This window comes from Lepisosteus platostomus, chromosome 5 (assembly GCF_059453375.1).
Source record: "Lepisosteus platostomus isolate fLepPlt1 chromosome 5, fLepPlt1.hap1, whole genome shotgun sequence".
In the NCBI taxonomy this organism is placed as follows: domain Eukaryota; kingdom Metazoa; phylum Chordata; class Actinopteri; order Semionotiformes; family Lepisosteidae; genus Lepisosteus; species Lepisosteus platostomus.
This window is the reverse complement of record NC_142615.1, coordinates 21,299,032-21,315,584: the sequence shown is the minus strand read 5'-3', so window position 1 is coordinate 21,315,584 and position 16,553 is coordinate 21,299,032. Positions and strand designations below refer to the sequence as shown.

The following is a 16,553-nucleotide window of genomic DNA, read 5'->3' as shown; positions in this document are numbered from 1 at the left end:
TTGTGCTAAATAGTCTGTTCGGTGATGAGGGTTCAGTACTGGCGTTGTTCTAATTAGCACGAACTGCACAGGCTGAATCAGACAATTTCAAATAGTCTGATCAGTGTAGGACAAGTTAATGAAGAATTTTTACTTTGTCTGTCTCTTGTTTGTATATAAATGAATGTCTCTGACAACTTAATGTTAGTTTTTAATTTAGTTTTACGATGTAGGTCAGGCGTTGACATATGCACAAACACACGAAATGTCTCACTCCTGATTCAGCTCATGAAGCAATACGAGTGACGCAATTCCTCCTGCTTCTCGTACAACCATATCAGAACAGAAGCCCGTGTCACCCAGCTCTGATTCAAGAGCGACTCACATCTTGACAGGGTGCTTGGCATGAAGGAGGGGTACTGTCACGCCCTCTGCAGCCAGAGGGCGCTCCTTCTCTGTCCTGTCCCTAGTTTCCAGTCTGCTGTCCTTCCTGTCCCTCTCTTTCCCTTGGGCTATATATTTCCGGGTCTTGCACTCTGTCGTTGCTCAGCATTGACGTTTGGATGTCCTCAGACCCGCCTAGCACCAGGGCGCCCTACGTCCGCTCCCTGAGGGCATAGGTTTCTATACGGCATTCCTGAACTCTTTGCACTAATGAGCCCGGGCCTTTTTCCCGTCTCGCCGCTACGCATATGGGTCTTTTTCCGCTCTCCTACTCCCCATGGTTAGTCCCTTTGGACGTCCGTGGCAGGTGCCCCTTTGGAATAGTTTTCAGAAAATGTGAGAAAAGGAAAGTTATGTACAGTAAGCTCTCACATAAAGCTCTCAAACACAGCATTAGAGATTGGAATCTGATTGTAAAAAAAAAAAACTGCCCGTCTCCCCGCCATTTAACGTTGCTGTTGTTTTTATTTTACATATTGTTAGCATTTTAATGAATTGTTAAAAGATTTATACACAAATCGCTAAATACGAAACGTAAAAACCCAACTGTAAGCAATTGACCATTCATATTCATGAATTTTAAATACCTATGTTTATCTGTGTCCAAGTGCCTAGTGCAGCTATTTTGAAAGCATACCTCAAGGAGGACTTTACACGCAGTCTGGGTTATTTTCTCCTTTTACATTTTTGCGATTTTATATCGAACCTCGTATACTCCCAAAAGTGCACAGTAGCTTGTACTGTGTGCCCTGTTTGCCTTTGTAAGCATTTGTTTAAAAAATAAGTTCACAATATGATAAAAACAGAGAAAGCACAAACTTAATAATATAACGATTCAAAATCAAAACCAAATCATAAAGAAAAAGTGTCAATTTCCACCTGGACTGATATCCCTTCAAATGTTTTATAAGAACTATTGACGTTTATAGAGTAGAAGCCTGGTCCATTTCTTCTACTAAACGAGACTATGGGAGTATTTTGATGTCGAACTGGGATTTAAATAAAGAGGAACACTACACTACATTGGGCTACGCGTGTGACAAAACGTTTATTTTAGACTTCTCGATAGCTCAGTTGCTAGCTCTTAAAACTGTAGAAAAAGCAGTGAGTATGTCTTATGTCCCTGGTCTGAATCCAGTTTGAAGGATGGTGTTTTCTTGTTCCTTAATCAAAAAGTGAATTGCGAATTTGTCTTTCACTTTGACGTTCACCCGAAAGCTCAGTATACAAAGAAGTAGAGGCTCCTGTTCTGAATAATCCTCACGTCTGATTGTTTTGCTTGGACCTTTAAAATGTACACTGTGGACTATTTGCTCTTCCTAACACAATTAAAAAGCCGCCGGCAAACTTATCGATCGGGAGTTTAGTTCAGTGATAGCGCGCACTTAAGTTTTCTATCGCCGGCATCTCTGTATTCTTTTTAAACGCGATATTTTTTATTCTTCGTGTGTGAATTTCAGGGAGACTCATAAACCCTTTCTCTGTTTTTAAGATACATTATTTTAAACCAGACATAATGAAAGACGTAGTAATTAGACACACGTACAAAACACATGAATCTAATTGAAGAAACTTTTGACCGGGGCGATGTATTACTAGTAGCGGCTCTGAACTCAATGTGGTGCTGTATAGGAATGCAATACAAACGCCAATGGCACAATGGATAACGTGTCTGATTACGGATCAGAAGACTTTAGATTTCTACTCCTTCCTGGTTCGTGAAGAAGCTTTTAAACCACACTACTCAACACTGACATCGAAGTGTGTGCGGTCCTACACAACCTTACTATCGACTAGATGAGTCTTCTGTTCTATCTCCGATTCTTTCCGCACATTCCTGCTATTTCACCACCGTTATTGTAGGATAACAGCCACAGACACGAGAAGATATACTATTCCGAACAAATGTCTTAAATAATCAAGTTGAAAAGGGTGACAATAAGTTTTTGTTTCTTTAACGTAACCTAACTTTTGCCTGTAAAGTTCACATTATTTTCTGTAGCCGCAAATCCCCAATATTTCTGCTTTCTCCCGAGAAACACAAGCGTGGAGTCAAATCATATTAAATAACACAACACATCTATTAATTTAACACCCAGATGTGACAGAACACACGTAAGACTTACACACAGCTTTTAATATGATATAGTGAATTTGCAGGTATCCTGGGGAGGGAAGAGAACTGATATTAAGGAAATACATATTTAAAGGGGATGTAAGTCTTAAATGTGTTTTGTCACATCTGGGTGTTAACTGAATAATTTTCTAGCATTATTTATTGTGTTTTGACTCTATACTTGTGTTTCTCAGGAGACAGCAGAAATATTGATGTTTACATTTATATTCACATTCCCGGTGATATTGACATAGGTACTCAACTATTTACTTGTAGTTTGACTCGTGTCAAAAGTTGAAAATCTCTGCAAACATCAAGATGGCTAAGGACGTGCAAAGAAACTCAATCACATTTAGAGAAGGTAATGTTTAGATCGGATTAATTCGAAGTGTGTCTCTGGGTGCGTTTGATCTACGAACGTTGTGTTTAACTGAAGCACACCCTGACTGAGTGTGCCATAGAAACTGACACATGTCATATTTTTCCACATTCACAGATTTTTGGCTAAAGTAAAAAAAAAATCGTTGTCATTTTCTTGCCAGCTGGCAGTAATTCTTTTGAACTGATAACAAAGACAAGCATTTTAGCTTTCGCAATGTGTGGAGTTCTTGAAAAACAAGTTGTGCCAAAAACGAAATAAACACCTCCATTAAACTTAATGCAGAAGCATGTTGTCTATAACAATAAACGATGCAAGAAGACAGGAAGAAAGGCACCACTGGGATTTAAACCCAGGATCTCCTGTTTACTAAAGAGGCGCTTTAACCATCTAAGCCACGACACCGGCAGAACTCTCTTCTTTTACTGCCACTTGGACACACCGCTCTGAGACATCTGCGTTCAGTAAGCCCTGAGTCTGCTGGCTGAGCAAAGCTGCCTCCTTTACACGGAACAGGAGCCCCGACTGTAAGAGAAACGAAGAGAAATGGCTTTTATTGGGCACTTTTCATGTCCAATCTCCCAAGGGCGGCAGAGTTCATTTACCACACTTTTCCTTTCTTTCTTCTTTCTGTACTCTTTGATGAAACAAAACGAGAAATCATGTAAGGGAAAATGTCTTTTTTTCATGGAGAAAACATGCACAAGGAAATGTTGTGTTTAGAAGAAGTGAGTTAACATGAAAAGTGACCTAATTTACCGGAGCAAATGCTCACCTAGCAAGATCTGCTTTACTACAAGAGAGAAGTAGAGTGAAAGACGTGATCATTTCACGCCGCTGTGGAACGAAACGCTTTTGTCTTGGAATTCTAAATCAATTAGAAATTCAGAGCGACACATAAAGGCTTTGTCTGCTTAAAAATGATGATTTTTTAAAACTAAAAAAAAATGTAGAAAACACGTTTCTCACTTAGAAATTTAAGATGGGGGTGGGGTATTACTGGTAGCGGCACTGAACTCACCATGGTGCAATTAATTTACGTGACGGGCTAGTGGTTTAATGGATAACGCGTCTGATTTCGGTTTATAAGATAGTCGATTCGACTTCTACCGGGGCTGTGTGATTCAATTCAGGCTCCTCAGAAATAGATGTCTGTTATGTAAATGAACCCCACCTGAAAGCAAACGTTGGGTCTGGGTTCCTTTCTTTCCTGCATGAAATAGCAAATCGTTACAAAAAAAAACACCAACTAATGTCCAATAGTCCAATAGTTAGTCATTTAAGTAAACATGAATATACTGTAAGGTCTTGGTACATGGGAGTGGATTTCAACCACAATTAAAAGAAGGGCAAATTATAATTACAGGCTTCGGACACTTTTTCATACAAAAGTGAACAAACACTCCCTAACTTTCAGGTTTGCTTGAACCTGTAACAGAAAAGCGGTTTGAAACTTCCATTCTCTGATGTCACTGTCTCTAAAGTCGGACGTGATGTTTCGCGGATGTGCAGTGTGCCTTTTCTCTTGTCGTGTTCAAGATGAAATGCTGCATAAGCTCCTGACTGGGTGTTCTGTACTGTTCTGTTATTTCATTCGGATTACCTAGGTGGTGTACAGCTAAAACCCAACTACATGGTGTAAATTCCGGGTTTGGCACCAGCAGCACCTGCAAACACATCAGCTGACCTCGATGTGATTTGAACACGCAACCTTCTGATCTGGAGTCAGACGCGCTACCGTTGCGCCACGAGGTCACGTGCAACAAGTGCTTTTAATTCACCCAAAGAGAAAAATCAGCGTCCCTGAAAAAGATTGTTTTCATTGTCTCCTGTGAGGAGTGCCGCTCTTCCAACGAGGGTCTCTTCTTCCCAGACCACAGATTATTCTTCCCGCCCAGCTCTCTCACGGAGAGCAGACACACCGTCTCCACTAATGTGTTTACTACATCTATAGATCTGACCCCCTACAGCCCCGATATTCCTGGACAGGATATTTACCACCAGCCTGGTGAACTTCTCATCTTGACCTCTCCCAGGAGGAGCACAATTAACACAGAATCCTCTCTCCATTTAGCAAATAACACAAAACACTGTTTACCTGTCAAGACAGAAAACCAGGCTGCTCCAGGTGAGGCTTAAACTCACAACCTCTGCATGAGTCCACTGAATATGTCATTTTACATGGCCTGAACCAGGAAAGAGATTGGAAGTCAAGAAGTTATGGTTTTGTTTTAATACTTGCCTACTCTTTTAATTTTTCGGTCAAATCTTTTATTTGGGAGTACTTTCAATGGATGTTAATCTTTGTCCCGATGCACGATTCTGGGCCATGGTGTGTCTTGAATAATGTTCTTATAGGCTTCAGTTTGGAAACGTGCGGTCTTCAGAAGCTACCGAAACCGCTAATGGTTACATAACACTTAATGCAAAAGCAACGTTCGGGTTTGAAAAAAAATATTACTTGCTATGAATACAAACACTGTTACAGGAGGCAGGCGTGTTAGGGCTATTTTAGCTTAGATCATCAATTCATCTTACATTTCTTCTCCATCTATGTAAACAGCGTCATCGCTACTGAGCGCTAAAGGCAGGTCCTGGCAATACAATCTTCTTTAGAAAACATTTTTAAAACTATTTCCACTACCATACATAAAGTAAAAGATACCGATTGCACGCACCTAATAAAATCTCTTATCCAGGGACGTTGTAGCTAGATGCAAATTCCAATCGAAAATGTATCAGCTTTAAAATTTTCTTTTGGATCCACAGGACGATCAGCATGAGACTCAAAATATACCTGTGTTTGATTGTACAGCATAGATTGTACAGCATGTATGTTTACATTTATGTTAAAATTAAGGTAAATATATCAAAATATCAACATCCAACTTCACAGTGCTAACGTACTGTAACAGTGCTTGTCAAATTCTCAAACAAATCTGCGTTGTATTTCTAAACTCTTTTAGCAGAGGACGCAACAGGAGTATAAATGATATCTCCCGCCAGCCATTCAAAGATACTTTTCCAAGGGTGAATATGGATTTCTGGGGAGTTGCGGTGTTGATCACTATTGGACTTCCCCGGTCTCAAGTGTTGTTGTTGGACACGGGCAAAAGACTCGCATTTTCTGCAAATATAAAGAGGGTTAAGGTTTCGGCTTTAGCGGAGACAGTGTTTACATTGACAATAATAAGAAGATCGTCCCTGGGTGGGTTTGAACCACCAGCCTTTCAGTTAACAGCCGAACGTGCTCACCGATTGCGCCACAGAGACTGATGAGAGAAGCTTTTCTCCATTCGCACCTTTCCGGTCAAAAAATAAACATTGCTTGCATTTTCTTGCCAGTTGGCAATATTCCTACTGCTCTGATAGCCAAGAATTACATTTCATTTTTCACAAGCTGTATGAATTTCTTGAAAAACAAGTTGTTGCAGAAAGGAAATGCATGGTAGTTTCTGCACAAATAGACAGGAAGAAAGGCACAGCTGGGATGTGGAGCCAGGATCTCCATTTAACGAGACAGGTACTTAAACTGACTCAGCTACGGTGCCAGCAGAATTCTCCTCTTTTATAGCCGCTTGGACACACCGCTCTGAGCCATCTGCGTTCACGAAGCCCTGAGTCTGCCGGCTGAGCAAGCTGCCTCCTTTACACGGAACAGGAGCCCTGACCGTAAGAGAAATGAAGAGAAATGGCTTTTATTGGGCACTTTTCATGTCCAATGCGCTTGACATCTCCCAAGGAGGACAGAGTTCATTAACGACACTTTTCCTTTCTTTCTTCTTTCTGTACACTTTGATGAAACAAACGAGAAATTGTGTAAGGGAAAATGTCTTTTTTCATGGAGAAAACATGCACCGGGAAATGTTGTGTTTAGAAGAAGTCAGTTAACATAAAAAAGCGATCTAATTTACCGGAGCAAATGCTCACCTAGCAAGATCTGCTTTACTACTAGAGAGAAGTAGAGTGAAAGACATGATCATTTCATGCCGTTGTAGAACGAAACGCTTTTGTCTTGGAATTCTAAATCAATTAGAAATTCAGAGCGACACATAAAGACTTTGTCTGCTTAAAAGTGATGATTTTTAAAACTAAAAAAAAATGTAGAAAACACGTTTCTCACTTAGAAATTTAAGATTGGGGTGGGGTATTACTAGTAGCGGCACTGAACTCACCATGGTGCAATTAATTTACGTGACGGGCTAGTGGTTTAATGGATAACGCGTCTGATTTCGGTTTATAAGATTGTCGATTCGACTTCTACCGGGGCTGTGTGATTCAAATCAGGCTCCTCAGAAATAGATGTCCGTTATGTAAATGAACCCCACCTGAAAGCAAACGTTGGTTCTGGGTTCCTTTCTTTCCTGCATGTCCAATAGTCCAATAGTTAGTCATTTAAGTAAACATGAATATACTGTAAGGTCTTGGTACATGGGAGTGGATTTCAACCACAATTAAAAAAGGGCAAATTATAATTACAGGCTTCTGACACTTTTTCATACAAAAGTGACCAAACACTCCCTAACTTTCAGGTTTGCTTGAACCTGTAACAGAAAAGCGGTCTGAAACTTCCATTCTCTGATGTCACTGTCGCTAAAGTCGGACGTGATGTTTCGCAGATGTGCAATATGCCTTTTCTCTTGCCGTGTTCAAGATGATTCGCTGCATAAGCTCCTGACTGGTAGTTCTGTACTGCGCTGTTATTTCGTTCAGATTACTTATGTGGTGTACAGCTAAAACACAACTGTATGGTGTAATTTCCAGGTTCAGCACCAGCAGCACCTGCAAACACATCAACTGACCTCAACCTGATTTGAACATGCAACCTTCTGATTTGGAGTCAGACGCGCTACCGTTGCACCACGAGGTCACTCACCATGTGTGCTTTTAATTCCCCCAAAGAGAATAACAGTAATGCGAGAATAACAGTAGTATTAAAACTACTACTACTACTGTTAATTCTCTAACAGTAATACTATAATTATATTTAATATTAACATGAATATGAACATTAAAACTAAAACTATCATAGCGCTATCATCATTAATACTCACATGAACACTAGCATTAAAACAACCAGTTGTACTCTCATTAATATTAATATGAATACACTAGTATTAGTATTTGTTGCTACCCATGATGTCACATCGCTCTTTGTGACGAACGCGATACACCTAGACGCGCACAGTGACATGGCGCCTGTCCCCGTGGTTACCATACTTATGATTTATAAACACTGGAAAAAATACATGTAAACTGTTCCTTACATACATTTATCAACTTGGAATATATTTTTTTTAGCTCTAGGATACAGTTACCTAAATAATAATAAGAATAATCATTGTTTAATTTCGGTTTGAACATTTTTTACACTAAACGCACTACGGTAATTGATCGATACAGTCTTTATTGACTGTTTTCTAGATATTTAAAACAGGATCAAAACCAGAAAAAGAATCAGAATTTTCTTACAGATATAACATCCCCCCCAAAAAAGAACACACCGGGCTGTGAAGAGAAGCGAATCATAACAGTTGTAAAAGGAGAGCGACAAACCAAGGAATGAAATTCATTAAACAGGAAAAAAAATAGTTTACTTCGCAGATTAATGTGTTACAAGGCGTACCCGTGTGGAACAGTAGAGAATGAGCACAAGTCCCTGTAATAAGTGCTTTTAAATGTTTTAAATGAATCATCAGAGTATAGAAGCCAGGAGGATCAGGAACCTGATCCTGGAGGTTAAAATGTGTATCCCGGTTTTATTTCTAGCCTGCTCTCAGTTCCATAGGTAGTCTGATTACCTGTTACAATAATTCATCTAATTGTAAATTTATAAGACTGTGAGACACCTGTGAGAGACATATGAGAGCTGGTGATTCCCTGGGCTGGTGTGGAATCACACACAGACAGGTCTTCTTCTGTGTGATCTGAGTCCCACTGCTGAGAGCTACAGACAGGTCAACTGGTCACTACTGTAGACACGACCATCGGCCCATTGGCTACTAATAATCAATATACAGTGTACTGACCAAAGTGTTACTACTTGTGTTTATTACATAAAAAGATAATTCCACACTCACGTGTGTTATAAAACATTTATAAAACATGTTTGGAGACTGACATACAGTAAAGAAAGTAATACTGAAGGGCTGGAGGTCCTGGAAAGGGTTAATAGAAGCTTCTTGCTTCTGACCTGGAACAGAGTCCACAGCTGACAGATCAGTGAGTCTTGAGCCCAGTTCACAGAGAGGAGAACCAGGAGCTCTGTCTCTAAGTGGCTGTGAGGAAGGAGAAAATGGGGAGATGTGACCTGAGTCCAGGCTGTTCTGTCTGATATTATTCATGTAACAGCACTGATTGTCTGAATGTCCTCTGGTTCTGGATTGACGGATAAAAAGAAGTATGGAGCTTCTGTCCGATTGTCTCTGAGCTGTGAATCTGACTGAGAAGAGAATAATGATTTTTTATTCTGCCTCTGATAATTTTTCTGTTTGCCAAGTGGTGTTACATCCCCTTCAGAAACTCTGCACAGACTGTCAGAGTGAGAGAAAAGTAGATAGATGGACAGATAAGAGCACACGCAGCGAGAGATACATACGTCTTGATTTACTTTGAACCAAGTGTTCATTTCCTTTGTGGAACAAGTTGTTTCTGAACTTCAAGAAATTCATACAACTTCTGAAAGATAAAATATAAGTCTTGCAAATCAGGACAGAAGAAATACCGCAAGAAAATGTCAGTGATTTTTCTCCTTTTAACGAAAAGTGGAGAAAAACAATGGCAGTGCATCTTCGTCGGCTTGATTTAGCTTAATACAAGTATTCACTTCATTTTCTGTGGATTACAGACTGCGAAAGATGAAATAAAGTTATTGGTTATTCATGGTCAGTGCAGAAGAAATACTGCTGGCTGGCAGGAAAATGTCAGTATTTTATAATTCTTTAACTACAAACGTGTGAACGGCAAAAAGCAACGGGAGTGTCTCTCTGTGCAGCTGTTAAATGAAGGGCTGGTGGTTCAAACCCACTAAGGGACGAGCTTCAGACTGTTCCGCTGTAACCATAATCTCTGCTAAAGCTTGATGGGATTTCTTCGCAAGCCCTCTTGAAATTTGCAGGAAATATCTATTTTACTCATGTGGAACTACAAGTAAACAATTAAGTACCTGTCAATGTCCAAGAAAACCATTTTCACGTGTGGAATTTTATCTTCAACTGGCTGTCAGGAGAATTCATTTATACACCCGTTGTATCCTTAGCAAAGTATCTTTTTTACATAACACGCTTTCGAGAAACAAACTGTGTATCTAGCTTTGTTAAATTAAAATCGGCACATCCCAGTTGGCAAAAGAAGTAGAATATACGACTATTAAACGCATACTTTAGACGTATAAATGTGCTCCGTAACTGGTCTACAATGAAATTCTAGTATACGTCTATCGTTATATGTCAATTAGACATCTATGATTATATGTTTATTATACATAAATGGTTGGAGTTCTATTATACGGATAAATTTAGAGGACTAATATACATATATAGTTAAAGGTCTATTATACATCAAATAAATATTTTATAGGTGTAGAAACTAGTAAATAAAGCCAATGATTTGTTTTAGAAATTTATTCTTAAAATATACAATTATTCACACCTGAAAAATATGTAGTTCAAATTATACATTATATACAATATTGTAATCAACAAATGGCTAATCATCATAAAAACACAACTAGTAAATTTCAGTTACAAATTCTAGTAACATGGCACTATATATAGTAATGACAAACAAACTAATCACATGATCCCGCTAATATTTAACTCAAAACCACATTTCGATTCAAATATAAATTTTAACATTTACAACTTCTATATTTCCACGAAAATATAATTAATGTAGCACAAACGCTACTTTCTAAAAAAGACAGAATGAAACTGTTTGTTTTGTGTTTCATGGTGATCCTCCTCTCGATACTAATGAAATGTTTAATATGATCCCTCGAGAAAAAAAAGGAGTCAATTTCCGCCTGGAATGATTGATGCCCCATCAAACATTTTGTAATATCCCCGGAAGTCTATACAGTAGAATCCTGGTTCGTGGCTTAAATTCAAGGTAAACAAGACTAAGGAAACGAGTTGGAAACTTGATGTCGAACTGGGATTTAAATCACCCGGAACACTTCACTACATTGGGCAGTATGTGCCAGAAAGCCTACAGCATCCCTTCGATAGCTCAGTTGGTAGAGCGAAGGACTGTAGTGGAGTCAGCAGGGAATCCTTAGGTCGCTGGTTCGATTCCAGCTCGAAGGAAGGTGCTTTTTGTGTACTTTAATCAAAGAGTAAAAATAGCGAATCTTTTTCTCTCAGACATTGATCAAAAGCTCAATAAACGACGAAGCAGAGGCTCCTGTTCCAAAGTCAGCCCACGTCTGATTGTCTTGTTTTGGCCAATATCTGATCTTTGAATTAAGGGAATACTCTGTTTGCTTTGTAATTAAAAAAAAACATACAGTACAAATGTAAATTTCATTTTGGTTTCAAGATCGCAATTTAGTGTGAAACATAAAAGCCAGCTGGATAAGCTTTATTAATTTCCCTCACGGGATCAATAAAGTATCTATCTATAAATCTCTTATACGTCATTTACAATGGCCTTTCAACTAATACCCCGTGCAGGGATCAAACCCTAGCTGTTAGTACACTACGAGTTGCGTAAGGCTCTGTAACGCGCAGATGAGAAACTAACTTCTGCTTCTTCATTATATACACAGTGAGCTATATATATGCGAGCTTACTGCCTCCTACGGGCTCTGTATTTGTTAGCGGTACAAGACCGGCCGTGGAGAAATGAAGTGAGGAGGGTGTGTACGTTAAAAGGCTCGTAGCGTCCCTGGAAGGGCTCAAACCACCACCCTTTTGGTTAACAACTGAGCCACAAGGACGCATGTACAGCTTAACACTTCTCGGTCTCAGTGAAAGTGATACACTCCGTAAAATTTCCAGAGATTCATTTATTTTAAAAGGAAAATCACCAACAGCGGCCGAGATCTACTGGAGTTTTTTCATTCTATACTGCGATTTCTGAAGGGTACCCTGTGAAAATACGAGCTTTGACGAGAAGGGATGGACATATAAGGTCAAAAGGCTTGGGGAATTGAACTTTAAGGTGAAGACTGCGGGTTCAGTAGCAGCAGAACCTGATCAGTATCAGTTGACTCCGATATACTTTGAAAATGAACTTGGGGATTTAGAGTCAGACGTGCTACCGTTGCACCATGGGGTACTTAATTTATAAAAATAGAAAAAACAATCAGTGTTCCTGGATCTGTAATTGAGAACAACACCTGCACAAGAGCTGCGCAGGAAGAATTAAATGTGGTAAGAAGAGACTCTCTTCGGAAGAGCTGCGCACTTCACATGAGATTTTTTTTTGTGAAGCTGATTTGTCTCCTTTGGGGAATTCAAAGGCACGGATAGCCGTGACTTCGTGGCGCAACGGTAGCGCGTCTGACTCCAGATCAGAAGGCTGCGTGTTCAAATCACGTCGAGGTCAGCTGTTACTTTTTCAGGTTCTGCTGGTCCTGAACACGGAATTCACACCATGTAGTTGAGCTCTATCTGTACACCACATGGATAATCTGAACAAAATAGAGCAATACAGGACACGCAGTGTGGAGCTCACAGAGGCTTACAGTCTCCAGCATTGGAGTGAAGAGGAAAAAAAGAACTTGTTTTTTTTTTAAGAGAAAAGGCACAGTTCACATCTGCTTAACATCACGTCCAACTTTAGAGACAGCTACATCAGATAATGGAATCCCGGAAGTTTCAGATAACTTTTTTTGATACAGGTTCAAGCAAACCTGAAAGTTAATGAGTTTCCGGATACTTTTGTTTTATTAAAAAGTGTCTGAAGCCTGAAAATGTAATTTGAAAAAAAAAAAACCCGCTATTGGACATTAGCAGGTGCTTTTTGTAACGATTTGCTATTTCATGCTGGAAAACAAAGGAAACGGACCCAACGTTTGCTTTCAGGTGCGGTTCATTACATAATATACATCTATTACTGAGGAGCTTGAATAAAATTTACACGAGCCAGGTAGAAGTCGAACCTACAATCTTATGATCCGAAATCAGACGCGTTGTTTATTAAACCGCTGGGATTTCACATACCCTGAATTTCCCCATAGTGTGCTCACCGCCGCTACTAGTAATGGACCGCTCCGTCTAAAATTTCAAAGTGAGAAACATGTGTTTTCTGAGTTTTAAAATATAATCTCTTTAAATCAGACAAGGGTTTTATGTTTCGCACTGAAATTCCGATTGACTGAGAATTCAAAGAAAGACTGTTTTCTTTCACAACACCGTATAATTATCACATCCACCAGACTCTCCAACCTCTCCAGATCTTGCTGGTTGAGCAATTGCTCCGATAAATTAGGTCACGTATCATGTTAAATCATTTCTTCTCAACACAACATTTCCTGGTGCACGTTTTCTCTATGAAAAAAAATACATTTTTCCCTTGCACGATTTCTCGTTTTTTTATCAAAGCTACAGAAATAAAAAAGAAGAAGAAATAGTGTCGCAAAAGAACTCTGTCGCCCTTGGGAGATGTCAAACGCATTGGACATGAAAATGGCAGATAAAAGCCAGTTCTCTTCGTTTCTCAGTGTCGGGGCTGCTATGTAAAAGAGGCAATTTGCTCTGAGCACAGGTTCAGCGCTTACTGAACGCAGATGTCTCAGAGCGGTGTGTCCAAGCGGCTGTAAAAGGGGATGGTTGTCCTGTCACCATAACCTAGTTGGTTAAAGCGCTTCTCTATTAAACAAAAGAACCGGGATTCAAATCCCAGCCGTGTCTTTCTTCCTATCTTGTAGTACAGAACGTATCATTTCGGGCAATCACAAAGGGCTTGATTTCGTTAAATGCATGTGTTCATTTCCTTTCTGGAAAACTTGTTTTTGATGAAATTCACACAGCTTGCGAAAAATGAAATTCAATTCTTGGTTATCAGTGCAGAAGAAATATTACCGTCTGGCAAAATAAACGGTAAGAGAGTTTTTTTTTAACCGAAAACTTGGCGCAATCGGTTAGCGGATTTGGCTTTTAACTGAAAGGTTGGTGGTTCGAGTCCACCCAGGGATGGGATTCTTCTGCAGTATAAACGTTGTCTTAAGTCAATTGGATTTCTCAGCGAAACCATAACCATTTTAATATATGCAGGAAATGCGAGTGTTTAACACTTGTCAGGGTCACCGGGAAATGTCCAATAATGCCCAACATTGCAACTCCCCAGAAAAAATTATCGTCGAATCTTCATTTATACTCCAGTTGAATCCTCTGCTGAAATATTTTAAAAATACAATGCAGGTTTGTTTGAGAACTTGACAAGCATTGTTACGATAGCACTGTGCAGTTGGATTTTGATATATTGACATATTTACCTTAATTTTAAACATAAATACTATACAGTCTATTGTAATTTTAAAATAAGTTAGCTGAGGATGCAAAGGGGTGAAAGGGAAAGGTCAGAGGGTATAGTAAAAACAAGGTTAGGATTGGTGGAGGTGGTAGGGGTGTTGATGGTTTTTCTCTGTAGAGGATGATTGAGTTTTTTATCCTTCTCTGAACTGAGAAATTGGAAGAGTTGGGAGTTGAGGGATCTGATGAGGTTAGTTATAAAAGGAAGTTGATGTGGAGCTGTTAGCCGTAAAACTTCCTAAAGTCTTTAAACTGCAGTAAGCAAAGATAAAGGAAATTATCTTTGCTTACAGCCCTGTCTTTCTCACACCTGAAGAAGGCTCCACAGCCAACACGTTATGTTTCCTTTCTTCTCTTTTCAGCATGGAATAATCCTTTACTTTTTCCTATGCAGCCTACGCATGCTGACACAGCTACCCACCTGATATATAACATTCCTATAATCACAACTATGAATGTCCACTGTGGGTATTTTTTCCATTATTATTTATTTTGGCATTGAAGCATATTTTATGTAATACTGAAGTGTCATAATCACTGAAAAACATATTTTTTTCATTTAGAAAGAATTAAAAAAATATAAATCACTATGAATTACATTTAACCTGTTCTGATCTAGGTTTTCTATATACTTTAACATGCCATGTTCAGAATGTCACAACGCAGAAATGCAACAGTGAAGTTTTGTAATTACATATGTTCGTGATGAGTGATTTTGTCTCTCTTACCTTAGTGTCAGAATACTAAGATGTTTTGGTAACGAGGAAGGAGGGAAAAAGTAATTCAGCAGAAGGGGTGCTATTTTGTTGACTATAATTCCTCACATGCCATGTTCAGAGGGTCATATTAAAAAAATGGTACAGTAAATTTTCTTATGCTTCATGATTTTCATAATTTGTTGCATTGTGTCTCACACCTTTGTGTCAGAATTCTGAGATGTTTTTTTTCTAAACAGGGGCCATCGCAATACAACAGAAAGAGCAATTAGCTTTTCCCTATAAATTCTCTCATGCCATATTCAGAAGGTCATATCTTAAAAATGGTACAGCAACATTTCCTGAAGTTCAGGATTTTGAGAGTCTGTTACATTGTGTCTCACACCTCAGTGGCAGAATTGTGAGACGATTTTATAATCAGGAGGGAGGGTCATAGCAATAAGCAGAAAGTGTCATCACCCTTTGCTCATCCTCCGTTAACCATATATTCTCATATGCCATGTTCTAAATGTCCCATTTTAAACTGCTATAATAACATTTCTTGCAAAATGCAAGATTTTGAGACTTTGAGAATTCACGTTTTGCCTTTGTCTTATTTACTTGTTGTCTAACATGCAAGTTTGTGTTATTGTGAGTTTTCCCCTTTACTGAGGATATGTGCAGTAATCAACTCGGATTAGTATTTTTAAAAATGACTATAGAGAGCCATCTACCGGCGAAAGGCGGCATAACATTACAGCAGCAGCACTTAAGGTGGAACGAAAAACGCGAATAAGAAGCTGGCGAATAAGCAGCCAACTTCAGCCTCGTTAATGCAGCAGGATTGGGTGAGGTAGAAAAATATTTCTTCCTCTGAATCCTAACATTTTTGTAGGTGTTCTAGGACTTCTCGCCTCAGATAAAGCTGCCAATACATCACTTATTTCTACTCCATCAATATCAGCAGTGTTATCAGTACTGAGCCCTAAGTGTAGGTCCTGTCATCATATAAAAACTTGAACGTATCAACTGCATTCACCTGAAAAAATCTGATAAAATTGAAAAATACATCAGAAACAAATTTGCACTGTTTTTTTTTTTCAGATCCAGAAGAGAATCATTATGAGACTCAAAACAGACCTGTTTTTAATTCTTTCCAGGAGGAAAGATTATTCAGATGCAAACATGGGTCCAAAATCAATGTACTCACCTATCGCTGTTGCTTCTTCAAATCCTTCAACTGAACGTCGATATTGAGGGATGATTTCATACAAATTTTGGTTTTCTTTTAAAGCAAATTTTATTAAAATATGAGCCTCTATTATAGTTGTCTTGGATGTTTCGCAAGGTATAATAGACCCCCTTGTGCCCTCTGCTAAAATATTATAAAATACAACAATCTTTATATATATATAGAACAGCATTTATGGTTACATGTATATTAAAATTAAGATAAATATACA

The 16,553-nt window shown here is 38.9% G+C and overlaps 5 non-coding genes across 5 annotated transcripts; 2 read left to right on the top strand and 3 right to left on the bottom strand.

Moving 5' to 3' along the window:
- Positions 1-4,601: 4,601 nt before the first annotated feature.
- Positions 4,602-4,673, bottom strand: trnaw-cca (transfer RNA tryptophan (anticodon CCA)). Its single transcript has one exon. It is a non-coding gene; the product is annotated as a tRNA-Trp (tRNA).
- A 1,444-nt stretch (positions 4,674-6,117) lies between these two features.
- trnan-guu (transfer RNA asparagine (anticodon GUU)) lies at positions 6,118-6,191 on the bottom strand. Its single transcript has one exon. It is a non-coding gene; the product is annotated as a tRNA-Asn (tRNA).
- A 1,525-nt stretch (positions 6,192-7,716) lies between these two features.
- Positions 7,717-7,788, bottom strand: trnaw-cca (transfer RNA tryptophan (anticodon CCA)). The gene has a single exon. It is a non-coding gene; the product is annotated as a tRNA-Trp (tRNA).
- Positions 7,789-11,136: 3,348 nt separating this feature from the next.
- trnay-gua (transfer RNA tyrosine (anticodon GUA)) lies at positions 11,137-11,224 on the top strand. The gene is given in 2 exon segments: positions 11,137-11,173; positions 11,189-11,224. It is a non-coding gene; the product is annotated as a tRNA-Tyr (tRNA).
- A 1,171-nt stretch (positions 11,225-12,395) lies between these two features.
- Positions 12,396-12,467, top strand: trnaw-cca (transfer RNA tryptophan (anticodon CCA)). Its single transcript has one exon. It is a non-coding gene; the product is annotated as a tRNA-Trp (tRNA).
- Positions 12,468-16,553: the final 4,086 nt, after the last annotated feature.